At 43.5% G+C, this 13,094-nt stretch overlaps 1 protein-coding gene across 6 annotated transcripts in view; it reads right to left on the reverse strand.

The window, feature by feature from the left end:
* TNS3 (tensin 3) overlaps positions 1-13,094 on the reverse strand; it is a 784,915-nt gene that overhangs the window by 426,470 nt on the left and 345,351 nt on the right. Inside the window, exon 1 of one of the 6 annotated variants that reach the window (XM_085607386.1) lies at positions 12,612-12,630. The exons of the other annotated variants lie outside the window; for them this stretch is intronic. The gene's annotated coding sequence lies outside the window, so the exon portion shown is untranslated. Of the gene's footprint in view, positions 1-12,611; positions 12,631-13,094 lie in introns of those variants that run through there. 6 annotated transcript variants of the gene reach the window in all.

Genomic DNA, 13,094 nt, shown 5'->3' on the forward strand with positions numbered 1-13,094 from the left:
CTCACTAAAAGCACCTAGTAGAGTAGTAGTAGTAGTAGTAATAATAATAATAATAACAATTTCATATTGTGCTTGACATCAGTTTTGCAGCCTCGTGGCACTGTAAACAACAGGCCCAAACTCAAAAATACTCATGTCATCGACCTTCAAAGTGATCAAATGTTAAGTTCTTGCTTGAAAACTGTATGTCACTTGGAGTAGAAAGTGCAGCTGGTGCAGTTTAGAAAGCGAAATGACTCCTCATTAGGGAGCAGGGGCAGCACACTGAAAGAGCTCAATATTATGCAGTGTATAGCTGGACTTGAGAAACGTAGAAATTAGGACGAGCACTGTGGAGGGTGGAGTAGTAAGTGAGACTGGAATACTGTGCTAGGGGTGGTCGGAAAACTGGTAGGTAGAACTAGGACAGATTAGCCCAGACACTATTACAGGAGTGGCTAGATCAATGAGGTTTACCAGAGGCAGGACCAGAAATGTGCCGGAACGTCGAAATTTGCGCAGTAGCATGTGGGGTAGGACCATGGTAGAAAGAGTATCTAGTATCCTGTAGGAGAGTCTGCTATGGCGCCGGATGACAGGCTACTGCCACGTAGCAGACAGGGACACGACAGTGTTGGTGTTGTGGTGTCTAAAATGAAAGTGTAGGGGTTTCTACATTTCAGAAGGTAGGGCTAGGACTGAAATGGGGGAGGCTCAAAGCGATTGGATTAGTCCTGCGTATGAAGTGGGGCTTATACAGGGTGGAACGTATGCATAATACAATGCAGGAAGTAGGTTAGTGCATGAACAATGTGGGAGTCTGGGCTAAGGCTAGCATTTAGTAGGGAGAGACAACTCACTGTCTGAGATGGAACTAGAATAAAATAGGAGGTAAAGGCATAAGTTAGTACAGAAAAGGAGATGAAGATAATATTGTGTTGAGGGAGTGCCTAATTGTGAGAATTGTTTTTTTTTGGTTGAAGGGGGTGAATACCCTTCTCAAGCAAAAACCACAATCCCTGTCAGGGTTAACAACAAATGTCACAAACTAATCTGTGCTTAACCCTCTGGTCACTTGGCACAAAAGCAGTCAGGCTTAACTTAGAGGCCATGTGTAAAGTAATTATGCAGCACACCAACAGTAATTAAGTGAAAATGCAGCACAAGAAAAATCCCATGCCAATTTAGAAAATTAGAGTAAAATTAAATGAACAAAATGAGACCTAAACAACAAAAATCCAATAAGTAGAACAGGAGATATGCCATTTCAATGTTTTAGGTAATTAAAGCGCCCAAACGCATAGTGTCGCTCGTGAGGATCTGGTTGTGCTAAACCATGGAAAACTCACAAGTTCAGGCCGACCACAATGGAGCATGAGCCGGATACAGGGACCAGGTTAGTTCAGCTGAAAAAATAGCTTTTCAAAGATTGGCGCACAGAGTCTAGTTCACGATGGAGGAGGCAGTGAGGACCAGGAGAGCGTCACAGAGGCATGAAGAGCAGGCTGGGTGTGGAGGAAAGTCTTTACTGTTGCATAAAGATTCTGTCAGGTGTCATGGACGGTCATTCCTGGAGCGTTACGTTGGTGGTCATGGCGAGCTGCTGATGCTGTAGAGTGATTCGCAGAACCTGTGTTGCTGGTAATTGCAGGCGTCCGCTGTAGTGCCACGAGTTGAGTCCACTGGAGCTTTGAGTTATTGGTTGTTGTGGGCAGCAATATCTCACAACAAACGGGCACATTCATGGTTGCAAAGAGCCTTAAACTTTAGGATTTCTCCTTTTCTTCACTGGACTAGCTCTGCCGGTGCCAGCCAAGTGTCTAGGATCTGGGGAGGCACCTCTTGAGGACCGGGAACTCACTACAACAGAGGCTAGCAGGGCTCATGCAAGTCCAGTTGCAGGTCAGGTCAGCTGGACAGTTGCAGGGATGCCTCTGGAGCTTGTTGTGTCCCTGTAACTCACAACAGGAGGTCAGTCACCTGACCCTTGGGGTAACTCTACCTGGGATGAAGGGAGCAGGTCCAGACTTCCTTCATCAGAGAGTAAGGCCGGCCTCAAGCAGCAGCGCAGTCCTCTGCAGCTGAGCAGTCCTTCTTCTATTGTATCAACAGGTCTGTATGGAAAAGTGGATCTGAGGGTCCAGTTGTTATAGCTTGTGCCACTTTTGAAGTGGAAGAAACAAGTGGAGTCCCTTACACAGATGATTCAGGAAATTCTTCCTCCCTGCCCTGTTCCTAGGACGTCTGGGGTGACAAAAGTCTAATGTGAATTCCTTTGTGACTGTGCTGAATCAGCTCCTTTGAAATATAAGTGGGGCTGTGCACAGCTCTGCACCTCCCATTTGGACCAACTATTCATTTTGTGATGTGACCAAGGAAACAGGCTGCAAGCATCAAATCAAACTTTCTAAAAGTGGCATTTTCATAATTAAGGATTAAAGAGGGTGTTAAATTATAAATATTTGAGACCAACCATGATATTTCTACCTGTTCTCAGTCAAACGTTAGCACTTATTAGATGTGATAGGGTAACCCAATTTTATCCTAAGGGAGAGGTAGGCCTTACGGTAGTAAAAAATTAATGTTGGAGTTTTTCACTACCAGGACATGCAAAACTTAAAAACACTTGTACTACCTTTTAAATGCAATGACGCTGCCCTATCGGCTGTCTAGGGCCTACCTTAGGGGTGGCTTATATGTTTTAAAAGGAAATTAGGCCTGGCTTTAGGTTAATTTTGCCAGGCTAAATTGGCAGGTTTAACGTTACACCAAGGGCTGCAATGGCATGCCTAAAACATTAAAGGGCTACTTTAGTGGGTGGCACAATGACTGCTGCAGGCCCACTAGTAGCATTAAATGAACAGGCCTTATGTACATATACTACCATATACTATGGACTTATAAGCAATTTATATATACCAATTATGTGTAAGCCAGTTGTACCATGTTTTAGGGAGAGAGCACAAGCACTTTAGCACTAGTTAGCTGTGGTAACGAGTGCAGACTCCTAAGGCAAACAAAAATGAATTTCAGGAAGGTAGAAGCCAACATTTTGGGGGAAGACGACCCTAATGCTGTCAGGTCTAACACTAACCTTGTGTAGAGGTGGGTCTAGCATACTGCAGTAGGTGTGGCTGAAAAAGTGACATGTGTGGCTTGTCAAGTGTAAAAGGCATGGTAGTGCGTTCTAAGTGAATTGTTAGAGATAGGTCCAGTACAGATTATGACCAGAAAATCCTTCAGAAAAGAGCAGAAAATTAAGTTTACTTAGGAAGAGACAAGAACCATAACTTATGTGCTTGGTGAATGCAGTGCCATGTTATGTTGCTTCAGCCCTTTGAAAAGATGCCATATGAGTAAACAGGGTCAATCCAAACGAGACGCGGACGTAAAACACCCTTTGCCACATTGTATCTACACACATAAGGCACGCTGAATCCTCAGATTACGAGTTTAAAAGTAGATCTGAGACAAAAAGCAGTGCTACTGTGCTTGTCACACTACTCCCAGGGAACCACAAAGCTACTTCAATCATTTGAAACCCCACCTTCATAAACTAGAGCAAAAAAATGAGTTAACCCTAAAATATGATAATTGAATTATTTTGAGATACTTAGCAGCAGCATCCTATTTATCACCTGAAATAGATTATCACAAACCCAAATTGAACGCTGTTGAAATCTAACTCTCACCTGAATTGCGATCTCAAATATAGTTTAAGGCGCCTTGGTTTTGTTAAAAAAAGTCTCTTTGGGGAGCAACGGCACTCAAGTCTTCACAGATAGAGTTGTGTTGCCCTACTTTTCTATATATCCATTCTGGAGGAGACCATCAACAATATGCTTCCACTTGGAAACAGAGGATTATGTTAGGGCCAGAAATGCAGAATTGAAGCAGCACAAGACCATAGGAGAACTCCTACACGTATCCCCAACAGAGAGCGTGGGACGCGACAAGACTAGTTGTTGCCTCATGACCTTTCATTTCTTTGGCTGTCTTTGCCTTACACATTGTGCAAACACACACAATAGCACTCAGAGGCCTTCTGATATTTGTTGCGTCATAGATGCTTTCAATAAGGGCAACTTTCTCATGCCAACACCTTGGCACGGCTCTGCCACATGATATCGTCACGAACACAAGCAAACAATTAACAGCAAATGTCAAGAGAACAGCGTGTCTCCAGAGAGTGTCTCTTCTATGTATTTAAAAAGCTGTATTTATATATCCGGGTTTACTAGTGCCAAAAATCATCAGCTGTGTGATGGTGTGTATGTTGCAAAAATAGGGCCACTGGAATTATATGGCAGGGAAGGTCCAAATTATGTGGCAGGGTTGACTAAATTATGCTGCAAAAAAAAGCAAATTAAGTGGCAAATTGAGGCACATTCGGTCATAGTATTACTTCACTATATTGCTATTTTTACTCATGGTAACAGTGTCTGGACAAAGATTTCACCTCATTAGTGTACTTTTAACAATCAAATGCAGCAATAACCAACTGAAACGACTAGTCAAATTTTGCGAAGGACCTTCCACAGCACAGGAACACATTGAGACATTTTTAGTAATTTTTCATCCATTTGAGCTAGAAACTGTTTTTTGTTAAAATTTGCAAATTGTGCAGCAGATGGAGAATTATGTGGCAAAAGCAGCAAATTCGTAATTATGCGGAAAACACCATGGTCACAGAATCTCATAATTCTAGTGGCCCCACCTTCTTATAATCGCGATCTATACTGTGGATAAAAAGCAACTATATTTGTTATACTTGATCACTACGGTACAAGCTTCTTTTTTATCACTCTTCTAGTTTCCAAAAGAATATTTTCTTTTCACAGCTGTGCGATGTAACATACAAAGTGGCGTATGCAACTTATTGGTAAATCCTCAACTCTCCCAACTAGTGTAGTCCTAGTTACTGGTAAGTCAACTCTACTGCACAGGTTTTGAAAAGGATTATCGCCCACTATGTTTTAGGACCCCAAAGAAGAGCCAAGCAGCAGAAATAGTCCTAGCATGATTTTCTACTGAAACATTAGGGGCCGGGCCTACTGAAGACAGATCGGCAAGGGTCGGAAGCACTGGGGCATTTCAATGCCAAAAGCAACTATTTTATTTTGACTTAAAAGGAGTCTGGCTACCAACCAAGGGCCTCCCAGCACTAACCAGAGAACCTCTTAACTCGAATACTCAAAGAGCCATGCCTTGAGAGATTTCCTAAAGGTAAGCTCACCCACAGAGTTCTGAAGCACAAATGGAAGTGAATTCCATAATTTGGAAGCAGGAAAGGAGAAAGGCAGACCACCGCGTCTACTTTTGAGTTCTCTGGGAATCACTTATGTGCGAGAGGTTGAGGATCTCAATGATTTTACTGGAATGTAAGGTTGTGCCAAATGTTGTTTTAAATGATAAACTCCCCTACTGAGGGTTGTTTGTAAGGTAACATTTTGAGACACAGTCGTGTATTTCTGACAGCAAATCATGACTTATTTGGAGTCTTAACAAAGTACTAGGGTCAATAGGCCAGGTCCATTCCAGCACATAAAATTACAACTCAAATTCAACAGTTTAAAAAATGAATCAAAACAATGCATGTAGAACTATGGGGGGCAGATGTCATTTAATCCCTGAGCTGTAACTGGAGCCTACACATTCGAAAGCTGCAAACCTTGGGTGTTTGCACAAAACCCCGCTCCCATCCACATATTACTGCCAGCATTGTAGGTGTTTCAAATGTCACTGATAAGCCATTACAATCAGGTTATTTTGTTCTATAATAACTCTGATAAAGGTCATCATGAATGGAATTAGATGACAACATACTTTTGTTGTGATCACATTTCAACACAAAAGCGCAATCCTAACAGTACAGGACAAAGGTGGAACACAGTTCAAACGCCCTGGAGGCTTTTTAATGTACGACAAGCAAACACAAACTGAAATCACAGAGACCTCTCACATTCTGTCCCTCACAAATTGTCAAGATTGGTATCTGTGACACTCCTGTGGCCTCTTAGCAACAAAGAAGAAACTATTGATGGTTTAAGGGTGGCACAAGTTTCCAACCCTGTGATGCCGCTTTATTTAAAAGGGTGCGAGGTCACTTCAGCTGTCCTTGGTATACTGGTGCATGCCTCAGTCTTCCGAGTATAGCTGTCGTTTTTAGGTCTCGGCTGGCGTGGGCAGCGCACATGCGCAGTCTTGCTGGCGAGATTTAACGTTTTTAAGTATTTTCTGTAAAGGGCTTTAAGCCCCGCCCCTCTTTTCCATTGGCTGGCATCACCGTTTATGCTAAACGGCGGCCAGCCATTGGAAAAGAGCTGTTCCTGATGTTTTCGTTTGGCTTTTGGAGCCGTCCCATTTGGACGAGCTTGACTGACTTCAGTGCGTTGTGAAAGCTTTCTTATCTTTATGGGGTCATGTGTTTCAAACACATGGCCCCATAAAGACAAGAAAGCTATCACAACGGACGAAAGTGAAAGCGGATCGTGCTTGTTTAGGCAGATCCCTGGAGTAAATGGTTCGCGCGGAGCAAGCTGTGCTCAACATTTGAAAACTTTGAGATCTTTATAATTAATTGTTTTCCTTGCACTTTCCCTTGATACAGATTCTGGTGCGGAATCCGATGCCCTGTGTTACAAACAACGGAGTGCATTAGTCGCATGCACCGGTAACACTTTATCTAGCATTTTACTAAGTATCAGAGCATTTGGATCTATTTTCTCCATCGCATCGCTGAATGGCAATTCTTTTCTGGGATGCAGCTTATGTATTACGTTGCATGAGAAAGAGTCGAAGGGCAGTTTTACACTTTTCTATAGCATTCCCGTATAAGCAACCGTGTTTGCTCTTCTTTATCCTCCCACTTGGCTTAATTTAACGCCTATTCCTGGGCAGGAAGTTACATAGTCCGTTGCTTAAGGTGTCAAGACCAGACGGTGCATTTTTATGAGGCAGCTTGAATCGGGTGCAAGTAGTCGTACCCATCATGTCATCACGGCAGAGGAAGGGAAAAGGTGGCCATGGGACACCCTCTGCACGCAGTAGTGAGGAAGTTAATTCTACCCCGAAGCCTTCCCGTGAGTCTCGGAGCTCCTCGTCTCGGTCTGCTGCTCCCTCGTCCTCACGGCTCCATGCATTGATATGGCTTCTCCGGGCCCTGCTGGCAGGAGCCCTCGGGACTCTAGCCTGGCTGTACCTGGCTCAAAGGAATGCGCTGCGGGAATTGCACCAAGAGCTGCTGTCCCTGCGAAACAGGCTCCCCCAGGAGCTAGAGGGACTGAAGGAGCAGATGCTGCGAGAGCAAGAGGACAAGGTATGATTTAGGAATAATTCCGTTGTATCCGTCCCGTTAATACATTGGTTCATTTGCATGTTTGCCTCGCTTTTCCCACCCTTCTTTGCCTAAGTTCTTCCAGGCTCTCCACCTCTCCACTAAAGTTCCCCCTCACACCTTCATTTCCGTAAAAGGCATAAGCAAGTTGTTTCTTATTCATGCTCGCCCTCCCTCTTCTAGGCGTGAATGTACTGTGAACTGGTTCTGTTTTGTTTCTGCCTGCATCATTAAACTGGGTGGAACTTGCAGGCCTGTGGTTTTAATTCTGACATCCAAATAGCAAGTCCGAGTATGCACACTGCTGTTGGCTAAGCAATTAGAACTGGCAGAAAGCCACTTTAATTGCAAGGGTCCATGTAGGTATGTACCTTTATAGCTAGGTACATACCTGCTCTGTAAACCATACAAAACGGACATGCCCAATGTGCTGATTATTGACCACCAGCCCATGACACTTGTTACTTCAAGGTCTAGAGATGTAAAGCGGAAGCAATGCATTAATGAGTAATGCATCAGTAGACACCAGAGCATCTATAAATGTAATGGTCAAAGAGCAGCAAATTTGGTAATGCTTCTTGTGGAAACGCACGTTTTGACTAGCATCTCCTATACTTTGGAGTGCTTGTCACATCTCTTTGTAAGATAAGTTGGATGGTCCGCACCTTATATGATCCTAATAAGCGTGTAGATGACTTCCTCTGTCATTTTAGTTGTATTTATTTCATTTCTCTGACCCATAAGACCGTTTTTGGTCAGTTCCTTTAACCTCATGGGGTTCACTGCATATTTGTACACCCCCTTATTTCTGCTGTCTATATTTCTCACTAACATACCTTTATTAAATCAGGGCACTAGAAGTGAGTGTCCGCAGCGACCGGTACCGACTTGGCCCGGATCATTAGAGACATGGGTAAGGACGCAGCTCTTGTTCTAACAAACCTTTAACTATGTAAGTTTTCTCTTGTCTTTTATCAATCTCATTGTGATTGCCTGACTGCCCTCCATCACCTTACCATCTCCTAATACGTTGATGTGTGTTTTTTATTCAGCATGTCACAGCCTACGAGCTTTACACGCGTGTGATTCACTACCACTTGTCATAATCAATCATGGTGGTTGGTGTGAAGAGGTACGACAAGGTTTTTATCCCTGACTATTCTAACTGTTTTTTATTTCCACAGGTTACATTTAGCTTTGATTATACCAGAGGTACCCTCACACTTTTTTAGGGTGCTGTAAGGGTGGTCACTCTTCACTTCCTGTGTTTTGTGTCCACCACCAAAAAATGTGTGTAGGTAGGATTACTGGTTAGGTCCTGATGAATTGCCATCTACTTGATTAAATAGGCATGAAACATGTTGACCACATAAATTAGCGTATAAAAACACAACATTGTGTGTACATACGCGCAAGTTTTCACATTTTTTAACTAGGGGAAGAACCATGTACATTAAAATAGTTTTGATTGGATTTGTTCCCCTATTTTAAATCACTTCACATACCCACCCATTCACCTACACCAAGACCTTCACTTACATCTCACCCAACGGCCTTTGGAAAAAGATCTCCGATAAGTAGGCCCCATCACGGGTGCCTGATCGGGCATTGCAGCGCCGGCCCGAGTAGGAGCAGGGCCCGATGATGAAGCAAGACACCTTCTTGTTAGGTGTGTGAGGGCTTTATTCCAACAATAGGAGATCACTCTCCTGTCGTTCACTGGTATCCCTTTTTACAGTTAGAATTTTGTCCTTATATATTTCCTGCCTCTTTAGTTAGGAACTGCATACTTTGTTGTTTATACTTAAGTACTGGGGTACGTATGCTGGACCTTAATATAACAAAACCCTAGATTCCTAATCCCCTCTTCTTTGAATACAAAGAGCAGCAAATCCCTTGCTCTGATCTTGGCCTAACCTTCATTACAGCAGAGTTAAGAATTTTAGCCTTTGAGTAAAAGAAGAAATTCTTTGTGACTGCAGAAGGGACCAAAACACTTAACTGTGTTGCTGCAAAACCCACCCAGCTGGTCCACTGTGCACACTGTCCATTAAAGCAAGAATGGTCGCGAAAGTTTGTTATTCTAAAAATGATGCCGTTGTTCTACAAAGTTTGGGAAGCACTGCGCTACATAATCATCAGAAAGTGCAATAACATTCTTGTGTATAGTATCCACAAATTGACTGCTCCCTGGTGTTAACGAAGCACTACACCATAAGTAGATTCGTCCTGTGAATGTGACTAATCAAGTTCCCCAACCCAGACTCTCAGTAGCAAGCCCAACAAGCATTTGCAATGCAATAGGTCTCGCATTTGCGAGAGTTGGAGCTATTGGCATTGTAAATGACAATGCCTTTTATTCATTTGTTTTTAAAACCTGCAATCGGTGCATAAACATGCACTTTGAACGTATAGTCCTTGCTTACGAGAAGCAAGGCTGGCAGTAAAAGAGACTGTCAGCCTTGTTTCTGATTCCCTCCGTTCTTTCATCAGCTTATTTCCTTCACTTCCCCCCTTTTTTTCAGCAGTATATTTCATGTTCCTTCTACTTCATCTGTTTTCTTTCCTTATTTTCAAAAAAATGTATTTCATCTTCAATCTGTTTCAGTTGCTTCCTCTCCCCTCTTTTCTAAACATTTATTTAATCTTCCTTATTCTTTCTTCCATTTTCTCTACTTCTGATCTTCAATTTCCCATCCTCTATTTCCTGCTTTCTGTGTTATCTCTAAAAGTTTTCTTTTCCCTCTGATCACATCTGTTCCCTGCTTCCATTTCTCTACTTCCATTTACCTCTGCTCCAGTCACCTCTTCATCCTTCTTCTTATCCTGATCTTCCCTTTGCGCTCTTCTAGCCAATACTGTATCTTCTAGCCTTCTGTTCCCTTTGCTTAAGCGGTGCGTAAACACGCACTTTGTACTTATAGTCGTTGCTTACGAGAAGCAAGGCTGGCAGTAACTGCGCCTCTTTTACAGCCAACCTTGCTTCTCGTAAGCAAAGACTATAAGTACAAAGTGCGTATTTACGCACCGCTTGCAGGTTTTCAAAACACATAAATAAAAGGCATTGTCCTTTACAATGCCAATAGCTCAAACTTATGCAAAGGCGAGACCTATTGCATTGCAAATGCTTGTTTTGTGGGGTTATGAAGTCTGCATAGAAACTTTAACAGGCAAGAACACTTAGGTCAAAGCAGCACGTTTGGTGACTTTTTCCAACTTTATAACCACGTCTCGACACAGGAAAACCATATCTAATGCTGGCTTAAAGTAGCAGAAGCCCTGCTCCTGATAGGCTGACACCTAGACAGCACTGAACCTCAGGCCCTGTGTTTATGCATGGAATGTGGAATACGCTCACATTTCTGTTAGACCTGGCTAACGCAGGTAAAAGTTAGCATAACAGCTGGATCCAGGTGTGTTGCCCCAGTTTCATCTGCCCCACCTGTACAAAAGCCATCCCTCAACCTAAGAGTTCCTCATATTCTGTGGTCTTCTATCTATACATCTCTTTCAGAAACAAGCACAGAACTGTAAACAAGGTAATACAATTAAATATGACTGACATTGTCGATTAGTCTATTGTTGGGTACAAGATCTTCCATCTGCCAACTGGCCGACAGCAGTCATCGAATTCCTTGTTTTTGTTTTTGTGTCAACAGGAACATTTTTGATTTGACTCTGGAATAAGTTAGTGGTGAAGGTGGATCCAGATGTTAACTGCCCTTGGTTTACAGAATGCAGACATACAAATCAAACATGGATAGGTTTGCCAAATGCAGCTCGTTTTGTAGAATCGTAAAAACTTTATAATACCCAGTAGTTAAATGAAAACTATATCCTTACTGTACCTAAACATAGAAAATTGTACTTTAGATATGTCACTATATGTGCGCGAGAGAGGGTGAACGAAGTGTGTGTTTTTCTGTCTAGTGTGGTTATTGTGTGGATATGTGTATATAGATCTGATTATAGGTCTCTTGTTGTGTTTTCTAGGATCCTATATGCTTAAATGTTTAAGTAAGCTAATGTGTGAAATTATGTGGTATGCCGTGGGCACGTGGGCAAGGAAATGGTCCGTGCTTCCCTCTGGCATACACAGGGCCAGCTCTAGGGTGGTGCGATTGGTGCCACCACACCGGGCACTGACTTGGGGTGGGGGCGTAATTTTCCCAAGTAAATTATCATTTTAAAAGCACTTTCTTTCACGTTGCTGGCCTCCAGCCCTTTCCAGGCATCAATTCAAATGGTCATTAAACATCTTCCTGGAAAGAATCCGGAGGTTTGTCTAGTAGAAGTATTGAATAGTATTAAGGTAGCGCAGAGGGTTAAACTGCCTGCTGCTAAGAACGTGTACCATGCAGATAACAAAGTGCATATCATGTAAATAGGTCAGTGGGTTCCTGCTTTTGTAAGAGAGCTCCTTTTGTTAGTTGTCCTTTACTAGTCAACATTCTGATATATAACATTGAGCAATTAACTGTCATCAAAGAGCTGCATGCAAACTGCAAGGTATATGTTAAAGCTATATGCTTTTTTGTCCAGTCTTTCACTATCCTAATCTTGCCAAAAGGGTTCATTTGGTTAGAAAACAATTTTTATTATGAAAGAGAACCCCTAACAATGATGTTACGTTTTTAATTCCGAATTTGTGCTTTTCCAGAATAAGGACTCTTAAACAATATTGCCTGCCAGTATCGATGACAAGGCACGCCTACCCTACACCTTGTAGCCCTATCTGATGTAACATTTCCTATTCACTGATTTAAAAACATATGATTGTCTCTGTGCAATGTGTGTGTGATGTAAAGTGCTCAGACACCTTACACTGGTATGAGTGGTGCTATAAAACGAAATGAATCTGAGAGTCAGTGGTTACGGAGCTTGAGGGGGCACCGTTAAAGGGTGCAAGTGAGGGAATCTGTGCAGAGGTGGTCATTGGGGGGGCGCCAAAAGACATTGTCGCACAGGGCGCCACCAGTCTTAAGGCCGGCGCTGGACATACATACTTAGATCACACACAGCCACATGTATTTAAATTGTGTGGGTCATATATTCACTCACAAACGTTAATTGTGTAGCGCAAATTATGTGTGAAACCAAAACACACATACAGCTCGCCCCAGTCACAATAATATATACATTCAAGTTCGTGCACCAAACCCCCTGCCTGAGGGTGGGGTAATAGAGGAAGAGGAGGTGAAAAGGTGGGGGGGGGGGGGTTATGGGGCGGGGAAGTGTGCGTTTGCCTGTCTTGAAATGGGCAGAATCAATGGAAATAGAGGGTAATGGGACTTACAGCAACAATGCCTCCGAATCCAGCGTTGGGCGTCTCTCGGCATCCTCCGAGCGCCCGGGAGACTCTCCCTGCCCGTTCTCCGTTGGGTAAGGCCTCTTCCTGACTGCCTCCCTGCCCGGTCCACGAGTGTCTGCCCGGAGCCGCCCAGGGGACTGGCAGAGTCGCACGTGCCACTGACTGACCACTTCAATGCCGGCCTCGACAGCTGACAGGAGGAGGGGAGGGGGCATTTCAGCATTCCACACATCTGCTCCCTCTGAAAATAAAATCCAGTCCCGACCCAAGATGGGGGATCCCGGCCTTCTGTTCCAAGAACACCTGCCTCGCCTGAGCCCTGGAGTGTGGCCTGGCTGCCTGTCCTGCAGAAGCCTCACGCCCATGGCATCTAAGGGAGTGGGCCAGTCATTCAATAAAATCAACACCGCCAATGGAATGCGTATCCCCCACTTTTGGAATCTGGAGAACTTTCATCACTGGTGCAAC

Source organism: Triturus cristatus, chromosome 5_2 (assembly GCF_964204655.1).
Source record: "Triturus cristatus chromosome 5_2, aTriCri1.1, whole genome shotgun sequence".
NCBI lineage: Eukaryota > Metazoa > Chordata > Amphibia > Caudata > Salamandridae > Triturus > Triturus cristatus.